Source organism: Nyctereutes procyonoides, unplaced genomic scaffold, assembly GCF_905146905.1.
Source record: "Nyctereutes procyonoides isolate TBG_1078 unplaced genomic scaffold, NYPRO_anot_genome, whole genome shotgun sequence".
NCBI classification, from domain to species: Eukaryota; Metazoa; Chordata; class Mammalia; order Carnivora; family Canidae; genus Nyctereutes; species Nyctereutes procyonoides.
The window spans coordinates 7,925,010-7,952,916 of NW_026575040.1; positions in this window are offsets into that span (position 1 = coordinate 7,925,010).

The following is a 27,907-nucleotide window of genomic DNA, read 5'->3' on the forward strand; positions in this document are numbered from 1 at the left end:
CCGGAGCCCCGGCCCGGCGCCCAGGCCCGCGGCCTTAACCCCCTCGCGCCCGCGGATGCCACGCGTCCCGGCGAGGCCCTGTCCTGGCACCTGCCGGCTGCGGGCGCGCGCGGCCACCGCGGCGCTCGGGGGCCCGGGGACGCGGCTGAAGTCCTGCGCTGGACGGCCGGGGCGCCGCGTGGGCCGAGGAGCCCGCCGGGCTCGCCCCCTGGAGGTTGGCGACGTCGGCCCGGGCCGGAGAGGGGCGTGGCGGCCTCAGGCCCTGCCTCGTCCGACCGCGCGCGGGGTGGCGGGGGGTGGGGGGGGTGGGGGGGTTGCGCCTGCAGTCCCGGAGCCTAACTCCCGCCGCGGGGGGCTGGGCCCGCGGGCTCCGTGGCCAATTCACAGGGAAAGACTCTGAGGCCGCGCGCGCCCAGCGACTTGGGCAGGCGCACCCCGCCGGGCCGGGCCGTTCTCCTGGCGCCCGCTCTGTCCACGTCGCCTCGCGCTCTCTGCTCTCTGCGGAGCCCCTTGGTGCAAAAGCGGCCGATCCGTGCCCTAGGTGTGCACACTGCGCTTGGGTGCAGCGCTGCCTGGAGGAGCATGGGTGTGACCTGTCGGTGCACGACTCCTGACCCGGGTCACATCGTGTGTGTGTGTGTGTGTGTGTGTGTGTGTGTGTGTGTGTGTGTGTACACACACAGGGGAGCTGCTCCTGGACTTGAGAGGCAACCACCTGAAGGTGACCCCGCAGGTCTCCTCCTTCCTGAGCACCTGAGCAGAACCGGTTTTGGCAGATACTGAACCGCTGAGACTCAGAAGAGGAGGGATTAGTGGAAACCGAGGCTGAGGGATCTTTGGGGAGGGGGGGCACCCCCTCTGCAAGCCCGGAAATGCTGGCTTCCTGCTCCACCGCGACTGCACAAAGCAGTGAACTAAACCAAATGGACCAGGTGGTGTGTGGACACCTGCTCTGTGGAAGGTGCTGGAGGAAGAGGGGAGATCAGTTACCTGCCTTCAGGGAGCGCACGGAGTCCCCTGGCCAAGTAATCAGCATCTGTAGAGCGCTTTGTGGATCCACCTGCTATTTTTATTTTCACTTTTTTCCAGTAATCCCACATGCAAAAGTATGAGGCAGGAATTACCATCTTCATTTTGCTGATGAGTGAACACACTCAGAGAGGGGAGGGGACCTGCCCAAGATCACAGGGTGACAGAGCCAGGACTATATATATATATATATATATATATATATATATATATATATATGATTTATTTATTCATGAGAGAGAGAGAGAGAGAGGCAAAGACATAGGTAGAGGGAGAAGCAGGCTCCCCCGCCGGGAAGCCCAATGTGGGATTCGATCCCAGGGCCCTAGGATCAGGCCCTGAGCCCAAGACAGACACTCAACTGCTGAGCCACGCAGGCACTGGAACAGAGGTCTTTTTAAATGGAGCACAACGCTGTGCCTTGGCTCTGTGGATTCCAGGGTGTACTCATGCCTGCTGCCTTATTTTTTTTTTAAAGATTTTATTTATTTATTCATGAGAGATGGGGAGAGAGAGAGAGAGAGAGAGAGAGGCAGAGACACAGGCAGAGGGAGAAGCAGGCTCCATGCAGGGAGCCTGACGTGGGACTCGATCCTGGGTCTCCAGGATCAGGCCCTGGGCTGGAGGCAGCGCTAAACTGCTGAGCCACCCGGGCTGCCCAACCTGCTGCCTTATTTGAGCTTCACCCTTGTTCTGGGAGATAGATGGACAGGTAAGCTGCCAGCCCTGCTTCCACTCATGAGGAGTTTGGATGGCTTACTGTTTCTCCTGGGGAGCAAATGTCGATGCTGTTCTCCATCTTTTCCGTACACACTCTTCCCGTTCCCAGGTTGGACCTCATGCCTTTGACCACACCGCTCCCCTGCCTAGAATGCTCTCTTCATGTTTATGCACTAACCCAAACACTCCCCCACCTCTCAGGGGCCCTATCTCCTTGCTGTACCCGTCCCTGACAAGTCCAGCCCCCCTGCTCCCCCTGTTGCATTTGGGTCCGGGTGCCTGGTCTTGTCTTCATGAGCTTCTGTTGGCATAGATGGTGAGCTGTCAAGTGTCTCGAGCACAAGGGCATGGTTTCTCTTGCCGTGTACCCCTGGGCAAACAGTAGGTGCTCAGTGAATATTTAATGCCATTAACAATGAATCAAGCAAACAAACCTTGGATGTGCAGCAGCAGAAATTTAAATTAGACTCACAAAAGCATTTCCCCTCAGCGAGCTGTCCTGCATCAGAAGTGGGTCACATTCCCCGTCTGGATTGTCTGGGTAGGTCAGTCTTGGAGACAGGAAGATGGACCTCAAGACCTTTCTGGGGCCCCTCCAGCCCTTCTTGGAAGACGTTAAAGGACAACCCCAAAACACCAATCACCCTTCCCCCATGGCTGTACTTGTCCACTTTTATCTCTCATGGATATTTAAAATCCCAGATTGTTAGCCTCAGCTCGCCAGCATGGCTCTTGGCACCTTCCCCACCATCCGCCGGCATTGTGGGCTCTGGGAATGAGACAAATACTTAATATCAGCTTGAGCCAAATGTAATTAGGAACATCAATCTGCTGCCCACAACCCACGTGACATGCTCCAAAGGCAGACAGAGAACGTTTTTGATCCCTCACGAGCTGGTGGCTCACCCCTCTTGTCTCATCTCCCCGCCAGGACGGAGGTCTGGGAGAGCGCGGACCCTCTCAGAGAGCTCTGCATCCCTTTGTCAAGTCAAGGGTTTGGCCCATCGAAGATATTCAGATATGCATCTTCTGTGGTGCAGTTGTCTATACCCCAACTCCTCCTGCCCTGGGCTCCAGCAATGTCCTGGGCTCCTGGGCTCATCTTAGTTTGCATTCTCCGCAAAGCAGAGCCTGAGAAAGTTGGGTGCAGGTGGTTTACTTGGAAAGTGATCCCAGCAAGTAGGAGTGGGACAGAGGGGACGGGGGTGAGTAGTGAGTCTGGGAAGGAAGAGATGCCAATATAAGATGGTATTATGGGGCACCTGGGTGGCTCAGCGGTTGAGCGTCTGCCTTTGGCTCAGGGCATGATCCCGGGGTTCCGGGATCGAGTCCCGCATTGGGCTCCTTGTGTGGAGGCTGCTTCTCCCTCTGCCTGTGTCTCTGCCTCTCTCTCTCTGCGTCTCTCATGAATAAATAAATAAAATCTTAAAAAAAGATTAATTTTATATTGTGTGTTCTCAAGGTCACTGCTGGCATCCAGGGGGCCCCATTTCCCCAGGGTCCTCTGGGATGTGTCCTGCAATGCTTGCTAGGAGTCAATCAGCAGGCCTTTACAGACAGGGAGGCTGAGGGAATGTGCTACAATCCATGGAGTAGGGGATCCCTGGGTGGCTCAGCGGTTGAGCACCTGCCTTCAGCCCAGGGCCTGATCCTAGAGTCCTGGGATCAAGTCCCACATCGGGTTCCCTGCATGGAGCCTGCTTCTCCCTCTGCCTGTGTCTCTACCTCTCTCTCTCTGTGTCTCTCATGAATAAAAAAATAAAATCTTTTTTAAAAAATCCCAAAACAAAAAGAATCCGTGGAGTAGAGTGTACAGTAGCAGCTCTGGTCTCCTCTAGACGCTTTCATGCCTTGGTGCTTTGCTCTATGCTCTCTCCTTGGCCTCGGATGCCTCTACCACCTCTTTCACTGCATGGCAAACTCCTGTTCACCCTTCAAAGCCCAGCTCAAATGGCCCCTCCTCTATGCGGCTCTACTGACACCACCTCCACGGTGGCCTGATTCGAACTGCCTGATAATTATCCTAACTAAGTAGATTTGACCTGTCTCTTTGGATGGGCTATGACCATGTGTTCTCTCTTTCTCATCACAAGGAGTAGCTGGCACGCAGATGCTGGGTAACTGGTCAGCCGATCCAGGAAGCCGGCACGTTTAGCTTCCGCCTTAGTGACCCCCTGGCTCCAGTCCCAGCACCCTGGAGGGAGGCATCGGTGCTCTCAACTGCAGGCTGTGCCCTGCCTAGTGGGTTCATGCACCCCGGCACCGTGCTGGGTGCCACCTGCCCACAGACATGGGGACACGTCCGAGACCAGGCATGAGCGCTACCCAGTATCAGGGTATCAGGGGAGATGGCCAAAGCCATGGAGCCCCAGAGGAGGGAGGTGCTCCTCCTATGCTCCCTGGCTGCCTCATTCATGCCATCTCAGGACACACGCACACCTGCCCTGGGTACTGAGTCCACAGGGCCTGCAGGCCTCACTGCCCGTCAGTCCTTCCCCTCCTTCTGCCTCCACTATTATTGCCCTAATACAGCCTTCTGCTTCGCTTGGGCCACTCCACCTGGTCCTCCCACCTCCTGTCTTATGCCCACCAATCCTTTCTCTACCCAGCAGCCCATGCCCTCCTGAACAAACACACACAGATCTGCCTCCCTGAAACTTATCAGGGGCTCCCCGGGCCTTCAGGATGAAGCCCGAACAGGATTCCCCAAGACCTGCTCCAGCCCCTTTAATCTTCAGGCTTCCTGTCTCATCATACTCTTGCCCATCTCTCCCCCTCAGTACTTATCAGAGTCTTCCTCATGCTCTCCTGAGATGTTGCCTCCCCCAGGAAGCCTTCCTGGACTATGTATGAGCAGGACGGTAGCCGCCCAGCCTCAGTGTTACTTTCCATACTCCCAGAATTTCCTTCTGAGCTTGCGCATTGTTTTGTCGTTTCCTATTTGTGTGTTTGGCATGTGCAGTAGGACACGCTTGAGGACAGGAGCTGCTCCTTGCTTCGGTGATTCCAGCACACAGCAACTCCAGCACCCTGCTTCATCCCCTTCCCTCTGTACAATTCTCATGGGTTCCATTTCTCCGTTCTTGTCTTTTTTTCCCTGTTGCCCCAATCTCTCTCCCCTGCTACATGCCTCAGTTCCTGGGTGCTCTCCACCCCGTGTCTGTGCTGCCCCCGCCCTCCTGGCTTCCAATCTGCATGACTATGTCCTCTCCACACTTCTTCACCGACACACACCCCTCATGCCTGCATTTCCCACTCTGCCCTCCACCTCCTCAGGCCCTCCACTGCTCTTCATGCCCAGGTAGGGGCTCTCCTCTCTCCTCCCCGCCGCTGGACGTTCATGCCCTCTCTCTGTCTCCTCTCTCTCCTCCAGCTCCACTCTCTTGCCCTCTCATCTCTGTTTTTATCTCCATGTCCCTGTCTCTGTCTTGCTCTTTCTCTCACCCACTCTCTCTCCTTGTCCCTCACCCTTTTTCTCCATGGTCCCTATAGAACACACATAATGCTGATTTGGGGAGGGAGGGGTGCTGTTCTGGGGTGTCATCCTTCACCCCATATCAGAGGGGTGGTGGTCGGTGAGCCTCCTGAAAGCAGACACATCTGCGTCCTTCGCTGGGGACGCCATCAGCTGGGCTACAGGCTGTTCATCCATGACCCACTCTGTGCCTCTGTGAGCTCGTGTGTGTGAGTATGGGCGTGTGTGTATATGTGGTATGGGCATGTCGTGTATATGTGGGATGTACGGAAACGGATGAAGGAGGAGGAGCTGCATAACGGGGCGCAGTGAGGGAAGCCGGGGTCAGCTCCCCCTAGCCCTGTCTGCTCCCGCAGCTCTCCCTCGGGCCCTGGTGGCCAACAGGCACATTCAGCCACAGGCGGGGAGGATGGGTTGCCCTGCAGGGCTCCCTCTCAGGCATTGCACATGCAGCCCAGAGACAGATGTGCTCCAGAAACAACGCAGTGCTTGGGTGCTGTGCTCGAGGGCTGCAATGCCTGGGCTCAAATTCTGCACTGCCCACCCCCGCCACCCCCACCGCCTCCATTATCTGTGTGATCAGGACACTAGTTTGACCTCCTCGTACCCCATCTCCTCCTCTCCAACGTGGAGGTAATAATGTTGGCCCAGAGAGCTGGCACGGGATCTCAGTGAGAGAGCACTGGGGGCCATGTATCTGCCCGAGCAGCCTGTGGATTAGGACTCCTCCAGGGCACCGGGAAGGGAATTCAGGAGATCTGAGTTCTAGCTCAAGCTTTGCCACCCGTGATCCTGTGGTTTATCAAAGCACTATAGCCTTGCCAGGCACAGCGTACTCCTTTGTAGAATGAGATAACAGAACCCATCTACTCTAGAACTATCCATTGGCAAACATTTATTAAAGATGAAAAATAGGGTGCTTGGGGGATTCAGTGGGTTGGTGGTCTGCCTTCGGCTCAGGTCATGATTCTGGGGTCCTGGGATGGAGCCGAGCATGGGGCTCTCTGCTCAGCGGGGAGCCTGCCTCTCCCTCTCCTCCCTGCTCGTGCTCTCTCTCGTTATCTCTGTTACTCTCTCTGTCTCTCTCTCTCTCTAAATAAATAGAATCTTAAAAAAGAAAAAATGAAAAATGTTCAAAAGAGAAAAGAAAGGGGAAGAAAAGCCCGCCATGCCGCCAGCCACCAACAGAGGGTGTGAGCAGTCGCTGGTACAGAGCCACCTGGGACGCGGAACCAGATTACCAGCCTTGAGCTCCTTTTGCATTTCAACTTTGGTAACACCTTACATCGGTGGTTCTGGAAGTCTGGGTCCCAGAGCAGCAGCAGCTTCACCTGGAAGCTGCTCTAAACATAGGTTCTTGGGCCTCATACCAGGCTTACTGACACAGAGATTCTGGAGTAGGTCCAGGTTGTGTTTAAATAAGTCCTCCTGGGATTCCGAGAAGCACCGGTTTTCTGCAGAGTCCGGTGGGCACCCAGTGGGCCAGCTGATGGGAAGGTGCTTTACAAACCACGCAGAACCAGTAGGAAGGGGCTGTTTTACCTCCCATCCCTCCGGCAGTGGTGCTGCATTTTAACCTGGGCTTCAAATTCATAGCTGGAAGCTTTTAAGATCTTTCCACTGAAGACATGGAGATTACAGGCTTGATAGGGAGCAGGAAGGGGTGAGGTGAGTCAGCCTGCTGCAGCTCCAGAGAGGGGGCCATGGCTCTGGATTTTTGTACTTTAGCTTGAAATAACATGTGCAGACTCAGTGGCCCCGGGTACTGCCCAGAGTTAGCCCCCCTTAGCTCCCATAGGCTGATCCTGAAGACGCCCCCAGGAGTAGGAATGGCAAGTATCCTGATTGCCTCATGGGAGAGAAGCTTCTCAAGTTGGAAGGCAGGGGTGAGGCCTCAGAGACTTGGTCTTAGTGATACACTCACAGCAGGGCTGCCCGTCCCAGATGCCCTTCAGCTAGCCCAGTCCCTGACAGTGGCCCCCCTCCCCCCAGGTCCTGCTCCCTTTGCCTCTCCGTGCCTGGTCCCCCCTTTGGCACCCAAGGAATGCTCCATGCATTCTCCTCCGGGCTGGCTCAGCATAAAGCCCTTCCATTCCAAGGATACCCCTGACACCCAGTCACCACCCAGAAGTTTCCTCCAATGTCTTACAATTTCATGATTAAGACCCTTAATAGCCCCTAACTCATTCTATGGGGCCAGAATTGCCCTGACACCAAATCCAGACAATGACATCGCAAGAAAAGAAGATATAGAGCAATATCATTGCTGAATATAGATGGTCTAAGGTCTAAGTAATTGGTGTGTTACCTGTCAGCACTTTACCTGCACAGTCTGCTTTGACCCTACCAACAACCCCACGGAGTGGCACTCCTTTTTCAGGTGGGAAAACTAAGTCTCGGAGGGCAGGTGACTCGAACTCACAGCCGCACAGCTACTGAGAGGCAGAACTGGGATACAGACTCATTTGCAACTGTAAGCAAGACAGCTCTTCCTGCAGCACCACCCAGCCGTCCACAGAGGGAAAGAGAAACAGCCCACCCAGCAGGTCTGCCCTTTGCACAGGATCGCCTCTGCAGCGATGCTCACTCAGGTGACTCACCAAAGTAGTTTCTCCCTGCAGGTGAGACTCTCCCCTCTGCAGCTTGCTGGGAAGGGCACAGAGCCCACTAGAAAACGACTCCTTAGCCAAAGAACACGCAGCAGCCTACATGCCGTGAGAGCTATGTGCACAGGGAGAAGGTGGAGTGGGAGGACAATCTGTCACTGCCGGAGCGAAGCCTTTACCTCTCTGCACCTCAGTCCCCCCACCTGCAAAATGGGGGCAAATTTCCCAAACACTGATGACAGCAAATGCTGGTCAGGATGTGGCGCGACAGGGCATCTCGTTCATTGCTGGTGGGAACACAAGGTGGCACAGCCACTTTGGAAGACAGTTTGGCAGTGTCTTACAAAACTAAACATACTCGTACCATACAATCCAGCAACTGTGCTCCTTGGCATTTACCCAAAGGGGTTGAAAGCTTGCGTCTATACAAGACCTGCGTGTGGTGTTTACAGCAGTAAACAGCCTTATTCATCATTGCCCAAACTTGGAAGCAACCGTGACGTCATTCAGCAGGTGAACGGATAAACCATGGAATAGTGTTCGGCACTAAAAGGACGTGAGCCTTGAAGCCATGAAAAGTCATGGAGGAAACTTAAGTGCATATTACGAAGTGAAAGAAGCCACTCTGCAAAGGCTACATACAGTATGATTCCAACCACAGGACATTCTGGAAAAGGCAAGACTGTGTTGACGGTAACAAGATCAGAGATTGCCAGGGGTTAAGGGGGAGAAGGGATGCCTTAATAGACAGACTGAGGATTTCAGAGCAGTGAAACCATCCTGTATGCTCCTGTAATGGTGGACACACAACATCACACATTTGTCAAAACCCACACCAAGCAGGAACCTTAAATGTAAACTATGGACTTTGGGTGACAACCATGTGTCAATGCAGGTTTGTGGATGGTAACAAATGTCCCACTCTGGTGCATGCAGGATGCTGATAGAGACAGAGGCTCTGTCTATAGAAGGGGTGAGGGGTGTGCGGGAATTCTATATTTTCTGCTCTGTTTCACTGTGAACCTAAAGCTGCCCTAAAGAATAAAAATCTATCTTAAAAACCAGAAGCAAAATGACCCAGGTCTGAGACTAGGATAAACACGCTTGTGACCATGGAGATCGTTTGTAGACAGCAAGTTGGTTTATTGGTATGAGGGATCGGTGATATTATGTTATTAAATCCCAGCTGCACCAGAAATGGGCGGTGGAGTTCAGGTCGGTCATTTTGACTTTTTTGGGTCCCAATATCCTTCATTACGAACCAAGAAAAAGAATACTTGTTCTTTTGTTCCCATCCCCATGACAACCCCTCAGAGAGTGAGTAGTGATAATGATGATAATAGGCACCATTTATGTCTAGGCACTGTGTTAAGCACTCTGTACACACGATTTCATTTAATTCTTACTCCCATCCTGACTTTATAGATGAGAAACAAAAGCATGGACTTGGCAGAGAAGGGGTAGCAGCAGGTGGAGTAGGGAACAAGCAACTTGCCCTGGGTCGCCCAGTCGGTCAGTGGCAAAGAAGTTTCTAGAAGGCCTAATGCTTGTATCCAACCTCCTGTTTTATCACCATGCTTTTCAGGCTGACCAAGCCCCAGGGGTTGGTCCCAATGCCTGATCACTGGGGACTGGCTTCATAATAACAAGTGATGATCATAGCCAACATTTCTGCAGGACTTAGTGTGAGCCCAGACCAACCTCAGGCACATGACACACACCGTTTCATTTATTTCTTACAATAACTCTGTGGAATAGGTAGTTTTAATGCCTACTTTAAGATGAGAAATTTGAAGCATAGACGTCAAAGAGCAGAAAATGTCAGACCCAAGAAGGAGTGTGGGGAGCAGCTGGTTCAAGTTTTTTATTGCACATTTTGCACTGGCCCCCTCGGGTCCCTGAGCTGCTGTGAGGTCAGTTGAGTCAGGCACGAGTGAGCAAGTGTGTGTGTGTGTGCTTTTGCTGTAATCCTTCCTTTTGAGACCCACCAAATCAATAGCCAAGAGAGGCCAAACCTGGGCCTCCAAAGCCTTGGCTCCTGCCGCATTCCCTCCAGGAGCACCTGGTGGTACAAGCCCTTTGCCCTTTTGACTTCTGACCCCATATTTCAGGCCAGCAGAGGAAAGCTTTAAACATGGAGGAGGCCCTTGGAGCAGGGATGGGTCACCATGCAGGGAGGGGGCAGGTAGTAGCCCGGGGGAAAGTAAAGCATCTATGGCTGGAAACAAGTCCCTGTAGAGTGTGCTGACTCCCCACAGGTGTGCTCCCCAAGGCTGGAGGGGAGGGGCTGGTGTCCCTGTAGGGCCCTCCTGTATCCACGGGATAGAGACAGGATTTTAAGTAGGAGCCCCCCAGAGAGGATGTTTTGTGTGGCCATCAGGAGCATAAGACTTTAGAATCAGTCCGATCTGAGTCCAAATCCCCTCTCTGCTACTTGCTGGCTGTATGACCTTGGTTGAATTCCTTAGCCTCTCTGGGCCCTAGTTTCTTATGCTATCAGCTAGGGATAAAGGGGGATCGCACCCACCTACTGCGGCAAAGTCTGTATCTGGCCCGGGATGGGGCCTGGAAGGGGTAAGGACTCAGAACATATTAGCTACTTATCAGCAGTCTATTGGGATTCCTAGTAATATCTGCTTTGCCATGAAGGTAAAATGAGTCACATATATGAAAAGTGCATAGGAGGGATCCTGGCACAAAGAAGGCAGTGACTATTTTTAATATTAATACCCTCTTGGGGCACCTAGGTGGCTCAGTGGTTGAGCATCTGCTTTTAGCTCAGGTTGTGATCCCAGGGTCCTGCGACGGAATCCCACATCGGGCTCCTGCAGGGAGCCTGCTTCTCCCTCTGCCTGTGTCTCTGCCTCTTTTTCTGTGTCTCTCATGAATAAATAAGTAAAATCTTAAAAACAAACAAACAAATAAAACCACCCTTTTTCCTCCTCCCCCTTCTCACGTGTTCAGGGAACCTAAGGCAGGGGAATGGGGCTGCTTGACTTTAGGGTGCAAAGTACAAAGCTAGCAGTAGGTTCAGCTGCCTCCCTATAGTGGTGGAGTAAAGATGGGGCTGCAGGAATTCGTTAGCACCAATTAACACCGTGAGGCTCCCTTCTGCTCTCACCCTGGTCTGCCTCCCTGCTGGCTCGGGGCCTAGGAGCACATGGCAGACAAAGCAGCCAGGCCTGGGGCGGGGCGAGAGGCATGCTGTGGAAACACCATCTAAGACTGGGCACCTCAGCAGGTATTATTCCAGGTTCCAGAAAGGGGTGAAGTGGGCATACAGTATCAGGTAGGCCTGGTCTCAAGGTCATAGGCAACTGCTCTCCCAGGCAGTGACCCTTTCTAGTGCATCTGGCTCCTAGAGTGAGGGTCATTCATTCCCCTGTACAAGGAACTTACTAGTAGCTATAATCCTGCAATGAAAGAAATAATCAGGAGCACCTGAGTGGCTCAGTGGTTGAGCATCTGCCTTTGGCTCAGGTTGTGATCCCAGGGTCCTGGGATCGAGTCTGCATTGGGTTCCTCATGGGGAGCCTGCTTCTCCCTCTGCTGGTATCTCTGCCTTTCTCTGGGTCTTTCATGAATAAATAAATAAAAATTCTTAAAAAATAAGATAAAAATAAGATAATAAAATAAAAGAAGACAGGAGTAATAAAAATGGCTGGAAGAGATGCAGACAATGAGAATGCTTTTAAAAGATATATATATATATATATATGCCAATAAAAAATTTATAAGTACAAAAAAGGAAAATAGTGATGATTAATACTTTTTAGTTACATTAATATATATTTGAAAACACACAAAAAAAAACTTGTATCTCCATAGCAGCCTGTTGAGGTAGCAAATAATCACATTACAGCATCTGCAAATATGGAAATACATCTGAATTAATCTTCCCAAATCACATTCAGTTCATGACACTGCAGCCAGAGTTGCCCATCCATGTTTGCTCATAATTCATGAAATAACAATGATTAATTTTAACCTCGAAAACTTTCTTCCACATGGAGCAACAGATATATAAGTAGGAAAAGTCTTAAATATAAGGATAAATTTGGTCGAGATTATTACACAACAAAATCTAGAAATTACAATGCATTTATTTCTTTGTTTCTTTAGTATTGATTACAGTGGTTTTCAAATGTTTCCATAGCCAAAAACTTCCAGTAAAAGATCTTTGCCAGAAAACTTTCACTCCACTTGGTAAAACCTCAAGTTTTTTTTTCTCCAAAAATCAGAGAAAATGGCTGAAAGAGGTTATTGACATGATCTTGACCCATTGCTTTAGAGAGATGACAGTCGACCAGTTCAAGTTCTGTTTCTTCATTTTTACAATGACCCTGTAGTCACTGATGATTTTGAATCTATGGAGACACAAAGGATGCCCAAAGCTTGAAAGAATTCACTGTAATTGAAGCGTTCTCCAAACAATGCTGTGTAGAAGCTTAGTTTTGGTGTGATGAAGCCCTCTGTATGATTGGCAGTCCTCTAAATTGACTCATGTTGAAAACACCGTTTATTAAAGAGTAAGTAAAAACTGACTTATAATACCCCCCTACCCAGTCCACACACACACACACACACACACACACACACACATACACACACACTTAACAATAAATACAGTAGTTATGTAGAGCTTAAACCCTCTAATGTTCTCAACGGATATTGTAACATCTTCATCTGGGTTTGGTATGATGGTAATGCTGGCCTCCGAGAATGAGTGAGAAGGAGTCCTTCCTCTTCTGTTTTTTGGAAGAGTTTAGGAAAGATGGGGGTCAATTCTTCTTTAAATGATTGGTGGAATTCACCAGGGAGGCCATCCAGTTCTGGGCTTGGCTTTGTTGGGAGATTTTTCATTACAGATTCAATCTCTTTACTTCTTACAGTTCTGTCCAGATTTTCATTTTCTGCTGGAGTCAAGTTTGGTAGTTTGTGTCTTTCTAAGAATTTGTGCATTTTATCCGGGTCCTCCAGTTTTTTGGCTTTCAGTTAGTTGTTTGTACTCTCGTAACCTTTTAAAATTTCTGTAGAGTTGCTAGTAATGCCTCCAGTATCATTTCCAACCTTAGTTGCTTGAGCAAGTCTTTCCTTAATGTTACGTCAATTTTGTAAACTTCCCGAAGAAACAACTTTTGGTTTCATCAGCTTTCTCTGCTTTTCTAATGTCTATTTGGTTTTATCTCTGCTCTAGTCATTATTAAGTCCTCCCTTCTGCTTGCTTTGGTTCAGATTGCTCTTTTTATTAATTTATTTAAGATTTTATTTTTTATTATTTTTTAATTTTTTGAACGATTTTATTATATTTATTCAGTCATGAGAGACACACAGAGAGAGGCAGAGACATACGCAGAGGAAGAAGCAGGCTTCCTGCAGGGAGCCCAATACGGCACTCGATCCCAGGACCTCAGGATCATGACCTGAACCAAAGGTAGACGCTCAACCACTGAGCCACCCAGGTGTCCCTAAAGATTTTATTTTTAATTAAGCTCTAGGCCCAATGTGGGGAACTAACAACCCCAAGATGAAGAGTCTCATGCTCCACCGACTGAGCCAGCCAGGTGCTTCTCTTCTCTCTGGTTTCTTAAGGTGTAAAGTTATGGTACTAATTTGAGAACTTTCTCCTTTTATAATGTAGGCATTTACCACTACAAATTTCCCTCCCGGCACTGCTTTCCCTGAATCCTAGAAGTTCTGGTATGTTGTGTTTTTGTTTGTATTGTATAAAAGTGTTTTCTAACTTCCTCATTTCCCTTGTGATTTCTTCTTTTACCCACTGGTTACTTAAGACTGTGCTGTTTGATTTCACATATTTGTGAATTTTCCAGTTTTCCTTCTTTGTTGGTTTCTAGTTTCACCCCACTAGAAATTAGAGAAGATAGTGGTTGGAGAAGATAGTTTGGATGAGGTACATTTCCAAGATTCACTGAGAATTGTTTTATGACCTAACATATGATCTATCCTGGAGAAACTTCCATGTGCACTGGGGAAGAATATGTATTCTGCTGTTGTTGGATGGAAAGTTCTGTATATGCCTTTCAGTTCTATGGTTTATAACTCTGTTCAAGTCCTTTATTTCCTTGTTGATCTTTCTCATAGTTGTCCTATGCATTATTGAAAGTGAAGTATTAAAGCCTTTTGTTATAATTGCAGAACTGTGTACTTCTCTTTTCAATTCTGTCAATGGTTGCTTCATGTATTTCAGGACTCTGTTGCTAAGTGCACATTTGTTTATGTCCTTACATCTTCTTGTTGGATGGACTCTTTTATGAATATATAATATTCTTGTCTCTGGTAACAATTTTTTATTTTAAATCTCTTTTGCCTGGTATTAGTATGTATGGCCACTCTGTCTTATTTTGGTCTATCTTTGCATAGGATATCTTTTTCCATCCTTTCATTCCAACCTATTTGTGTCTTTGGGGGGCTTCCAGTATAGGGTTGCCAGATTTAGCAAATAAAAATATAGGACATTCAGTTAAATTTGAATTTCAAGACACAATGAGTAATTTTTTAGTATAAGTATATTCCATGTACTCTTTGGGATGCATTTTACTAAAAAAAAATATTCACTTTTTATCTGAAATTCAAATTTAACTAAGCATCCTGTATTTTATCTGAGAACCTAATTCCAATAAGAATGTAAGGACACAGACCTATGCTCTGGAAACTTCTGATTTAAGGGAAAAAATCAGGGCCTAGCTTGGACAGTTACTTACTTCAAGGGGGAAACATAATCCTTGTCCAGGCGGCTCACCATCTGAAGGAGATGAGGAAGGGGGAAGGCAGCACGATCTCACTATGAAGGCAAAAGGGGCTAGGCAGGCCTTCGCACCAAGGTCCCTGCTCCTTCTTGGTTCTTCCAAGGTTCCCTCACCCACTGTTCATTGACCACCCAGTGTCTAGCACCCAAAGTCCACCTTTTCATCCAGTGGGTAGGAGCTGAGGAGTCCTAGTCAGCCTGCTTTTAGGGACAAGGCATGTGGGAGACCAGAGCACTTGCAAACCCCACAACATGTGCATTCTCCTAGACACATGCACAGTCACCACAGCTCATAAACACGCTCTTACCAGCATACCAGTCACTAGATACACATTCCCATGCACTACGGTACACACAGGATCACCCAACACACCGCCGGATAAACACATTCTCGTCCTCTCAGGTCCCTGAAACATGTTCCACTGACACAGACACCTGGCCCTGGACACATTTGCATACGTGTTTACACCCTGTCGACCCTGTACCCAACAGGGACAGTCACAACAAACCTCATATACTCTGCTCATCCTTTCTCAGGCACTCGTGTGTGTGTGTGTGGGGGGGCTTTTTCTCCTTCGATCCCTATCTGGGTATCCGTTTAGCCTCCTGTCTTCCAACCCAGCCGTCCTCCCCCTCCCTGCAGGGAAGGCTGAGGGAGGGTGGGTAGGCCCGGTCTCCATGACAACCGAGGACCCTCTACCTGGGAAGGAGAAGGTGCTGGGAAGCAGTGCTGGCTTCTGCCCAGGCCCTGGCTCTGAGGGGGGCTGGGGACGAGGGCAGTGGGGAGAGTGGGGAGGACGGCCCGGGACGGCCATCTGGACCCAGGAGAGCGGAGCTGCAGGCCCTGCCCAAGTGCTCCACCATGGCAGATGGGCATGATGGTGCCTGAGAGGCAGGGGGGAGGGAGACAGCCCAGCAGAGCGTCTGCAGCCCAGTCCTCCCTGACAATCTCAGCCTCACAGATTTTGGAAAAACACCTTCCAAAGTACCCTGGGACCCTGCCGGTACTGAGAGGTGGAGCTGTGCTGGGAGTGTGTGGTGGGGCGGCCAGGCCCCTGCAAACCACCAGGGCTCTCCGTCCTTCGTCCTTCGGTTGCCGTTCCCCTGGGGGCCGTGTGGCCCCTCCTCCATTCACATTTTGGATCCTCTCCCTGGGGCTGCTGGTGTGCCATATGAAACCCAAGGAGTGGGTGCTAATTTGTGCAAACCTCCCAGCAGGGCGAGGAGGCCTGAGTTCTGATTCCTCTGGGTGCCTCGGGTTGTCCAGGCTCTGCCGTCGTGCAGACTGGCCCCAGGCCCTGAAAACCACATGTGCAAGGGAGGGTCTACACTGGGCTACTCAAGGAGACCAACCGGCAAAGGTTGATGAGGAAACGGGGTGTTTGTGGAGCACATCGCTTTGAAAGAAGGGGAGGCTGCGGCCTGTCCCGTCTGTCTCCAGGAAAGTATTTGCAGACCCCCTCCAGGGAGTGCAGCCAGAGGACAGCTTCCAGCACCTTCCATCAGCAGCCCTCAGCCAATATGTGTGAGCGTAGCAGGTTTCAGGTGCCTCCCCGTGTGCAGGTGAAAGTGGAGGACCCCTCAGACTGGCGGTCTGTGCTCCAGGGGTCCCTGCTGGGTGGGGGCTCGGGGGGACTTTGTGAGGCTTGTGCCGGGGCCTGCTCCGCATCTTCCCCTCCCTGTCTGCCACAAGTTTAAGCCTCAACAAACCTCCTGCACCCCTAGCTCCTCCCGCAGGACCCAAAGTGACACAGATGCCAAGAGCCACAATGGCCCACACGCGAGCGCGTGGAAGCATAGGGTGGTCATGACACCCTGGAGTTAAGGAGGCGGCAGGCCGCCCGGGCCTCTGGTGGACACCGCCTGGAACCACGCTCCCCGAGCGGAGGCAGGTGGGCCACGGGGAACGGTCTCTCCTTGTGGCCTCAGGTTCACTGACTGTTCGCAGGGTTCACTTTACTAACAGGGAAACTGAGGTCCAGGGAGAGAAAGGATTAGTGACATAAAAGGCCCTGCGATGGGATGAGCACTGGGTGTTATTCTATATGTTGGCAAATTGAACACCAATAAAAAATAAATTTATTAAAAATAATAATAATAAAAATAAAAGGCCCTGCAAGTGACAACATCTTGTCACCACCAAACCTGTTTCCTCTGCTGCCCCCTCTTCTGGGCGCCGGCTGGTGCCGTCAACCTTGCCCTCTTCTTCCTTTGGGAGCCAATCCCACACACGTGTGTCCTTTCTTACACGGGCCTTCTGCACTACCCCTGCTCCCCGAGCCCCTGTAACTGCCCCCCACCTCCCTGCAGCCCAGCGACCTTCCTGAAACAAGCCTACGTGGCAGCCCGGCCTCTGTACCGTGGTCCCTCCTCCCATCTGGCTGCTCCCCACCCTCACCCAACTGTCACTGAGCACCTGAGCCCCGCAGAAGCCCCACATCCCCCGGCCCAGGTGCAGTTGTTTCCGCCACGTGGACTGAGCGCCCTGCACCCACAGCCGGTCTCAGAGGCTTTCTTGGCAGGTGTAAGAGTCCCTTATTGCTGTTAAAACAAATTACCGCAAGCCTAGTGACTTCACCACCACACAAGTTTGTTCTCTCACAGAAAGTCAGAAGTCCAAAATCAGTCTCGCTGGGCTAAAGTCAGGGTGTGAGCAGGGCTGGCTCCTTCTGGAGGCTTGTTATTCTGCAAACCTATTGAGGCCACTACTCAGTAGGCAAGGTTCAATCTGTGCATTCAGAGTGTAAGAAGGGGGACGGGTCTTTATTTTCTTAAGCCAAAATGACCTCTGATGCATATATTTTTTCTCATACCACCAAACAGTTCTGCAATTCTCCGTGGACACTGACCGGGTGTCCCACAACAAATCTTTAAAAGATTTTCTTTGTTTATTCGTGAGAGACACAGAGAGAGGCAGAGACACAGGCAGAGGGAGAAGCAGGCTCCCTGCGGGCAGCTGATGCGGGACTTGATCCCAGGACCCCAGGATCATGACCTGAGCCCAAGGCAGACGCTCAACCACTGAGCCACCTAGGTGCCCGGGTATCCCACAAATTTAACTCAGTTCAGACACTCTCTATCAGATACCAAAGGATAAGGGCCCAGTACTATAGGATTATCCCCTCATTCAGATGTCAATCCCAAGTCCCTATGTTGTTCACCTGGGCTTCTGACCCACTGGCTGTGGATCAGAGGTTCCCACGACCCCCTCCTTGGGTTTGATCTATTTGCTAAAGTGGTTCACAGAATTCAGAGGAGCATTTACTTACATTTACCAGTTTCTTATAAGGGATAAAGGTCAGGAACAGCCAAGTGGAAGAGATACACAGGGGAAGATATGTGGGAAAGGGTCTGGAGCTTCCAGATGCTCCAAGCATGCCCTCTCCCCAAATCTCCACGTGGCCACCTGCTGTTTGATGGTCTCTATAGAGCTTCATGCGTGGCCATTACCTCCCTTCCCCTTTCCAGGAGGTCCTTGTCTGGGTCTGAATGTTCCAACTCTCTAATTACTCAGTGTTTCTGGTGGCTAGCCCCATCCCGAGGCAATCTAGGGGCTCCGTCCTAAGTCACCCCATCAGCCTACATTCAGGTGTGCTCAAAAGGGGCTCCTGATGAATGACACTCCTAATACTTTGGGAAATTCCAAGGGTTTTAAGAGCTCTGTTCCAGAGTCAGGGGACAAAGATCATATACATTTCCCCTTTTTTAGGTTTTATTTGAGAGAAAGAGCACAAGCAGGGGGAGAAGCAGGCAGAGGGAGAGGGAGAAGCAGGTTCACAGCTGAGCAGGGAGCCCAACATGGGCCTCAATCCCAGGACCTGAGCCCAAGGCAGATGCCCAACTGACTGAGCCACCTAGGCACCCCGATCACATATACATTTCTTTTTACATCACAGGCACCAACCAAAGTTGTTGGCAAGAAGTCGACCATGCATTTCCCTAGACTCCAGAAATCCACTGATGAAGTAAAGCTGAGTTTCCTAGACCTCTTGCAGCTCTGACAGGCTGTCAGCAAGTGTCCAAAATGGGGAGCAGGCGGCGGGGGGTGGGGGGGGCGAAGAGCACTGATATGATTTGAGGGTCTCCACTTGCTTGAAGCACCGGGAAATTGCTGGGACAGAGGACAGTGCACAGGGACCCGAGGGGGCGGGGGCGGGTAGAGGGGGCGCGAAGTGGGTCTGCCTCTGGTACTTAGTTGACTAGTCCATTAGCGCACAATCTTCCCATTCCCGGAGCAAGTCACGGAGTCGTTTCCTCTTGGACTCTGTTTAACACAGGATGGGAACTGTCTTAGTCTCGTGTTCTGCTTCAAGAAGCAACTTCAGCGGCATCACATCCCTGCCTGGACCTGCCCCTGCCTCCCTGAGAGGGGCTGAAGGGGACAGGGAGCAGAGATACCCTCTCCAGCAGGGTCCCACTGCACGGACCACATCCCCCCACCCTCACCCCCCCCATCCCTGCCAGGCTGCAAGGCCTCCCAGCTCATCGCTTGTCCCCCAGGGCACTCTGTGTGGCCTGACCTCTGACCTCCCCAGGCAGGCCCACTTCCCCCTCCAGCCCTCAATGCCCACAACACCCAGCACCCATTTGGTGCCACCCAGCCTGCCCTGCCAGCGGCCTGGCAGGATTTCTCAGATCCTTGCCTGCTCCAAATCTTGTGGGCAGCTTGCTAAAATACAGACTCCTGGGCCCTGTCACCGGAGATGCTGCTGCAGCACAGTGGGAGTGGGAGCCAGGGATCTGGTTTGGGGGGTCTTCTGACCACACTTTGAGAAAGATGGGCTGAACCTCTAAGATGATGAAGCACAGGGTAATTTCTACCTTAATAAAATTCTTAATGAAGCACCTTGGCACTTTTAACTAGCAGGGCTGCCACTGAGTTATCATTGTTCCTTGCCCCCCAGGACTGCGGTTGCGGTAAAGCACGGCCGTGTCTTACACATCTGCCTCCCCACCCTTCCTGCTTAGCGAGCACAATAGTGTCCAGCATGTAATGTGCTCAGGAAATATTTACTGAGATGAGATGATACGGCAGTGAAACAGAAACACGCTCGCTCTGTATCCTGCGTGGACCAGTTCCTCATCGTTATGTCATTTTATTCCCCACAACTCCTCAGTGGGGTGGGTATCAGGACCTGTAGACAGGGACCAGAGGCTCCGAGAGGGGAATTAACTGGCCCAACGTCACACAGCAAGTTAAGGCAGAGCTGGGATTTGCCCCAAGATCTGCCCAGCTCCTCACACCTACCTCTCCTGCAGCCCCCAGCAAGGAGCTAGTGGGGAGGCTGGTGGCCCCATGTCCTCCTCCTCCTTTTCTCTTGCAGACCACATCCTGTCTGGAGTCCAGGGGAGGGCAGTTGCTTTCTCCTCCTCACCCCCACCCTCCCAGCTCTCTGGAGCTCCAGCAGAACCCCTGGGCCTGCCAGGCAGTGGCAGCAGGAGTTTCCAGAGAGGCTGGGTTTAGCTGAGAGGTGCATGTTGCAAGGGAGGTCCCCACTGGGGTATCCCCAAAGCGAGTCAGGAACGAGTGTCACCTGGCAGCTTCTCCTGTGCTGCCCCAGGCCACTGGCCCACCAGGGCACTCACTGGCCCCTGCAGAAGCCCCTGTGCCTCCTCTGCCATCCCTGCCACCCCATTCTGGGAGGTTGCCTGCCTGCCATGGGGTTAAGACCTCCCTCGACTGCCGGGGCTCCCCTCCTCCCCCACCAAAGGCCAATCACAGCACCCAGATGCCCACCACTTGAAGTGTGTCTTTGGGGCCTTCCAGAGGCAAGCCCAGTCTAACTGAACAGAGGGAAGACACTGCTGGGAGGTGGGTAAGTGTGATGCCAGGCAATTTTGTCATCCATCGTTCCCTGCACCCCGTCCTTGCCTATGGAGTCCCAGTGAGCAGTGCAGACTCTGAGGGCTGACCGCCCAGCATCAAGTCTCAGCTTTGCCACCCATCAGCTCTGTGACCTCGGACAGTCACTTAGCCTCTCTAGGCTTCAAAGTGAGAATGAAAACAATGGTACCTACCTCGAAGGGTTCCATGTAAAGCACTGAGACCAGAGCCTGGCTCCTAGGAAGCCCTCAGAGAAGATGCAGTTATGGGTATGAAGTGGCCTTATTTTTGAAAAGCTGGGCCTGCCATGTGCAGGTCTGGGTTCTGCTCCCCTGCACCCCCATTTTCCAGAGGTACCACCTCAGATGGATCGGCCCTGACCCTCAGCTTCCTCATCAGCATCTCTCCCAGGCTCCTGTTGAGGTTGGAACCCTATAGGGTAATGCTCTGCGTGTCCCCCTCTGAGCCCTGGCGAGGATGTAAGTGGGACAGACCTCGTGTGGGGCTCTGTGTTCCTGTCGTCTCCTTTCAGTGAGGCAGCTAAGCTTTGCCTTTCCCTTCCCGGGGACGTTCACAGCCAACAAGAGCCATTTGTTTCCAAGAGCTTCCAAGAGCTGGAAGCCTGAGTCATGTGCCAAGAGTCCCTGAGAGAGGTCCGCAGGGGGTGATTCTGAGATGCAGGGAGAAGAGGCCCACAGGCCCCAGGAGTGGGCTCCAGGAGGTGGCCAGACCCCTGCGAGGTGGCTTGGGCCAAGGATCACGGGGACTTGGACAGTGAAGGGGGCAGCCCGGGCCAGAGTGAGCGCCTCCTGTTCTGGTGCAACCCCGGGTGGGAGAGAAGACCCCCGATAACCCCGAAGGACTCCTTACCAACCTGGCGGGACAAGCTCCCTGCAGAAGGAACACGATCTCAGGGAGGTAAAGAGCACCCCAGATGTACCCGAGGGTATGGACTGGGGCTCGCCTTGCTCCACAAACCAAGTGCTTTGGCTCTTGGGGGGAGGCACTTGGGGGTCCGTTTGACCTCTACATCTCTGGCCTGAGCCACGTCGGCCTGGGCTTTCTAAACTTTCCATTTGTGTACTTTGTGAGCCCAGTGGCCTTATAGAGGGGGGGCCAACACCCAACTATACTTGTATTTGCATCACAAAAGGTAACAACTGACCGCTTGTGTGTGGAAGAGTGGGGGGAGCCAGTGGCTAGTGTGGGAAGGGGAGACGTGGCTCCCAGAGATGACCCACCTGACCAGAAGCCTGGGGGAGCCCTGCCACCTGGTTCCCTGTGGCGCTCAGGAGGCAAGAGCTTTGCTCTTTCCCTGATGGCCCCAGCTCTTGTCACCCCATCTTTCTTCCTGTCCTGCATCCCTGTTGCCAGTAGGCATTTGTGGGAAGAGAGTTAAGATGAGTGGGTTCCCCTTCTTCTGAACTTTTCTTCTTTTTAGCCCCTGAACCCCCTCTCATCCCTCGGGGCCCCCCCCTTCCAGGGGTCCAGAGGGAGGTAAGCTTTCTCTTCTTTCCTCTTCAGAGCCTGCCCTCATCTACACCTACCTATACCCCTTCTGGTTCTAACTCGCCCCAACCCTCTCCCCCCAGCACTCAGGTCATGGAGGGAGGGCCGGATGGTGGTCTGTGACCTTGAGACTGACCCGACGGACCCTGACCCCTGGCCCTCCACACAGATTCCCCTGAGGGAACCCAGTCCCAGCTCCCCTCCTTCCAGACTCTGCCACGTGTAATCAGAAGAACACTGGAGAGAGGAGGGGGCCACTTTCCAGACTGCAGAGCTGGGAAAACCATCAGCTGGGAGCCAAGTCTTTCTCTTATGTCTGACAATGTCCTAGCAGAGAAATTTCATCACGATGGAAAGCAAGAGCTCACCACCATGACCAGGGCATGTGGGCCCCTCTCCCAACATGGTGCTCACAGATTTCTGGAGCCCAGACTTGGGAGGCAACCCAGGGAGCAGGCAGGTGAGGCCCAGAGCTGGGCGCTGCCACCGCCCACCCTCTCCACTGGCCACCCCCCACTGCACCCTGGGGTGGGGGGAGCACTGACGGGAGCAGGGCTGTGAGTTGTTCTGACATAACTGGGTTGGGTCACCTACAGCAGAGCTTGTTTGTTCTCCAAGTCCCTCTGCTCATTTGCATTAAAGGTGGGGCCTGGCCTAGAACCTGCTCTAGTTTGGGGGGCGGTGGGGGGAGGGGAATGCGAGAGGAAGGGAAGAAACTGTTTGTGGGCAGCCACCTGGTATTGTTCCAGGTGGGACCGCCCAGTGTCCTCCCGCCCTGACTTCCTGGCCACCTGCGTGGGAGCAATTAGTACTCCTGGGAGTCGGAAGTCACCCAGCGTGGAGGCCACGTCACTGGGTGTCAGCCACTGTGACCCTCCCAGCAATCCAGGAGGACTCAAGGCTGGTTGGAGGACCCAGTTTCACACGCGGTGGAAAGACCCCATGGGCTTAGGGTCAAGTGGCTGCCCCAGGACGGGGAGCAGGAAGTGAGGAGCAGGGCTGAACTGGGATGACAGTTGGGGACAGGCTGGGAGGATCACAACCCCGGGGCAGGTGGGGAAAGGCAGCTAGGCTCACAGCCTCCAAGAGTTACGCATCATCCATTGGCCAACAAATCTGTTCTGCGAGCTCACAGGGAAGCCACAGATGCTCCCTGGACACAGACAGTGCCATGGGGGCCTTCCTGACACAACAGTCTTCAGTGACAGTGAGGACAAGTACCTGTGAAGAGGGACAGCTTGGCTTGCCGGAGGCTGGGCAGCATAGGAAGGGGCCTCCCCACCGCCCAGTCCCCACTGTGGAGCAGGTTCGGGTGTGTGCTGGGCTGGGTCCCAGGCCCGGGAGGGAGGCCTCGGAGATGTCTGGAAGGGAGGACTGGGACTGACAAAGGGCCAGCCGAAACAGCCATCCCTCTGTTTCCAGAAATAGCACAGGGGCTGTGGCTCTTCGAACCCAGGCTCCAGAGTGGGCAGGGGGCAGATAGAGCCCTGCGTGGGCGTCCAGAGGTCTGGGCCCACTTTCTCATCCCATCTCTGACCAGCTGTGTGACCTTGGACAAGACAGCCTCTGGCAAAGTTCAAGTTGGAAGGGACTTTAGAGAGAATCCTGAGTGCACACTGAGACCCCCCCCCCCCCCCCCCCCCCGCCGAGGACCCTACAAATGCAGATGCCCGGGGCCTCACCGCAGAGAATCTGGTTTAATCGGCTTGGATGCAAGGCCTCAGCATCTGTGCCTTTATTACTTAAAAAAGTGCTTAGTTAATTATTTTTTTTAAAAAAATTTTATTTATTGATTCATGAGAGACACACAGAGAGAGGCAGAGACACAGGTAGAAAGAGAAGCAGGCTCTGTGCAGGGAGCCCGATGCGGGACTCGATCCCGGGATCCAGGAATCATGACCCGAGCCCAAGGCAGATGCTCAAGCACTGAGCCACCCAGGTGCCCCTAGTCAATTAATTTTTTAAAAGTAAACTTGATCCACAATGTGGGGTTCAGACTCAGCCCTGAGATCAAGGGTCACGTGCCCTAACTACCGAGCAGGCCAGGTGCCCCATCAGCATCTGAATTTTTAAAACACTGTACCCAGGGCTGGAAAGCATCATGCTGTCCGATCCGGGCTGCTCCTTCCAGTTAGAGCCCCCCCACCCCCCGCCCCAGGTATCAGACAGGCCTGGGTTCCCATCCCAGCTCTGCCTTTGCTGTCAGGGTGCCTTGTCTGACTTTGGCCCCCAACACCGGGGGATTTGGTGTTGAACCCTGGTGCCACCCCTCCCCCTCACCTGTCACCCCACTCAGCCTGGCTCACCCTGGTTTCCTGACCCACGATTGAGAGCAATACCCTCTCAGTGGGGCGGATGAGAAGGGTAAAAGCGCTGGGGCTGCATCGGGCATGTGGGGAGTGGGCTGGGGGGACACCCCGCATTCCACACAGGATGCTCTCTTCCTTCGGGCACCCGGTGACTTCGAGTCACAGCGGGGAGCACCAGGTGGCTCACAGCCCCTCTGGGCCTCAGGACTATGGTGGGGTGAGGGCCAGACTCCGATCTGTTCTGGGGAAGCCTCAGGCTCTGGACGCAGACCAGCTCCTGATTTCCAATAGACTTTTTGGTTTATCTTTTTTTTTCTTTTTATCATTAAAAAAAAAAAAATATATATATATATATATATTTATTTATTTACTTACTTACTTACTTAGAGAGTGTGAGCAGGGGGAGGGGCAGAGGGAAATGGAGAGAGAATCTCCAGCAGGCTCTACACCCAGCCCGACCCAGGGCTCAATGTCACGACCTTGAGGTCATGACCTGAGCCAAAATCAAGAGTCAGACGTTTAATCGCCTGAGCCACCCAGGAGCCCCTATTATTTTTTTCTTTTTGTGAAAGCTGTGTCTATTTATTGTAGAAATTTATGGTCTAGGGCAGCCCAGGTGGCTCAACGGTTTAGCACTGCCTTCAGCCCAGGGCATGATCCTGGAATCCTGGAAACCTGGGATCCTGGGATGGAGTCCCACATCGGGCTCCCTGCATGGGGCCTGCTTCTCCCTCTGCCTTTGTCTCTGCCTCTCTCTCTATGTGTCTCTCATGAATAAATAAATAAAATCTTAAGAAAAAGAAATTTATTGTCTATTTAATGTAGAAAATTATAGAGAAGCAAGAAAAGAAAAAAATAAAATCACAAAAACAAAAAAACCCAAAGTCTCAGATTTATACCAATCAAGGTTTCACTTTAGCATATTGCTTTCAAATTTCTTTCTTTGCAATTTTCTTGGTGGAGTTGTTTATACCATTAAGACAGTTGTGCTTGATATAAGTATTTTATCTTACACATAGTTTCCTACATCATTACATTTTTTTTCAAGCATCTTTTTTGGGGGTCTCACAATCTTCCTACTGGGAACCCTGAATTCCTAACCATCGCCCTGTTGTTCATTAGATTGTTTTCATTTCCCCAATGATAACACGGCCATGAGATACAGCTCTGTACATAAATCTTTTCTCCACATCTCTGCTTATTTCCTTAGGACCCGTTCCCAGAAGGGAAACCACTGAGTAAAAGCAAAGGAGCATTTTCCAAGCTAGAGCTTCCGAAGCTGCTCTCCAGACACACCACTTCACCCCCCCACCCCAGTGTCCCCTCCAACCCGGCCACCCTGGTGATCTCTGAGGACGTTCTTCTGTTGAATAGCTATTTCTTTGATTTTTCATAAAGGTGAGCCTCTTTCTCCATATATTTCCTAGTCATTTGCTGATGGAGCCTTCATAGGCCCTACCCCGAGACCGGGGCCCCGCAGGGTGTCTAGTGGACACGATAGCCCCAACTCTCCTTGACAGCGGGGGAAGTCAATGATTCCCAGACACCCCCCCACCCCACAAAGACCGGGGCTGATTCTGTGGTTTATCAGGGAATTAGGAACGAAGGGGGTGAAAAGCCAGGAAACTAGCTGGCTGCCCCAGCCCAAGTCATAGGGCCTTTGAACTGATATGCTTCAGTCGCCAGGTCTGCAAAGACGAAGGGGCCTGGGCTGGAGGGCTGCCTGAGGGGAGGAGGTTAAGATCTGTTCAGGCCCCAGCAGCCACAGCTTCTCCAGGTGGGACTCCCAGGGCTTCCACGTAGGCATCTCCAGGCCTCCTGAGGGCTTTTTGTTTCACTTGAAGCCCTCGGCAGAGCCCAGATGAGTCCAGGAGTCCACCTGCTCGCCCCAAGTCCTGAGGCATGCACCCCTGGGTGGCCCATCCTCCCCTGTGGATAAGCCCTGTCCCTCTTGGCCTCTTGGCCAGCCACTCACCTGTGTTCCAAATGTGACCCATGGCACCACCTACTGGCAAAGCCAAACCCTCCATGTTATTTGACTTCCTCATAGGCCAACAGTCAGCAGCTGAGCTCCTTTCACCCGGTGGCTCTCTCCAACCTGTCACTGCCATGCTCATTTCCTGCTAGACTGCCACTCAGCTTCCAGCCAGGTCTCCCACCTCTTCTTTTTGTCCTCTGCAATCCGTTCTCCATTTCGAAGCCAGAAGGACCTTTCTAGGATTCCAATATGACCCAGCCACCCCCTGCTTATGAGGCTTATGCCGCAAAGGCTCCCCGTTGCTCGTAAGGCCCTGGGGGGTCTGGCCCCTGCCCTGGTTTCCCTCCTCATCCCTGACAGCATGCTCCCCTCTCCAAATCCTCATAACACCATGAATGGGGCACAGGAGTGGCAGGAGCCCTCTTGCTTTCTGGCCCTTGGCCCTTGCCCAAGCTATTCCTCTGCCCCTTTGCGGAATTCACTCCTACTAACTCTTCAAAACCCTGCTAGACATCACTTCCTCCAAGCAGCCTTCACCTTGACATTGGGTTCCCATGGCTTCTGTAACCAACTACCACGAACTCCGCAGTTTAAAAGCAAGAAAAATTTATTCTCTTCTACTTCTGGAGGTCAGAAGTCCAAAAAGAGTCTTAGGGGACTCAAATCAAGGTGTCAGCATGGCTGTATTCCTTCCAGAGGGCTCAGTGGCACATCTGATCTTTGCCTTTCTTGGCATCTGAGGCCGCCCGCCTTCCTTGCTTCGTGGCCCTGCCTCAGATGACTCCAGCCCCTCTGACATTCCTGTCTCCCTCCCATAAGGACTATGGTGAATACATTGGGCCTGCCCAGATAACCCAGGGTAATCCACCCATTGCACGATTCTTAATTTCATCACATCTGTAAACATTTGCAAGATAAAGTGACATTCACAGGTTCTGAGATTTAGAACATGGACATCTTTGGGGGGGGGCACCTCATTCAGCCTACCACAGTCCCCTTTCCCGCAGCTATGGGTGAGATGCTTTTCTTTGTGCTTGTGCAGCTCCCTGAGATCTCCTCTGTATAAGCACACCCACCTGGATGACTCTGTTTCCTTCTCTGACTCCTTTGCCAGGCTGAGCTGCAGGGACTGGGCTGTCCTATGCACCCCCCTTTTGTGTTCCCGGGGCCTGGCAATGTGCCTGGCGTGCCAGCAGTGCTCACTGAATGTTTAAGTGTATCAGTGGCTACCTGTCTGGCTTCTTCAGTCACCCAAAGGCCGATGGCAGGGGGCCTGGCTCTGCAACCACCAAGCATCCTGATGAAGCAGCAAGCATCCCTGTTTCTTGCCCCCTCTGCTCCCGTGAGACAGTGACCCAGCCAGCCACTAGGTTGGGAGACCCACTTGAACTCAGGTCTGGAGGCAAGATCAAGGATGCTGTTGTAATTGGAGAGGCTGACAATTTGGGGTGGCTGTGATGAGCAAGGGGGAACAGGCAGGAAATGAGGCAGGACAGGGTCTTAATCATGTTTGGTCGGGGGGGGGGCTCAAATATGTACAGGAGGCAGTCTGCAATGGGGGAGGAGGTGGTTCCAGCCAGCTGGTGTTGAGAAGACTGGAGACTCACAGGCACACACTCGCACACAGCCTCCCTCTGATGGGGCTGTCACCGAGGCAACAGATGAAGCCGGTTGCCCAGCAACGAGGCCCA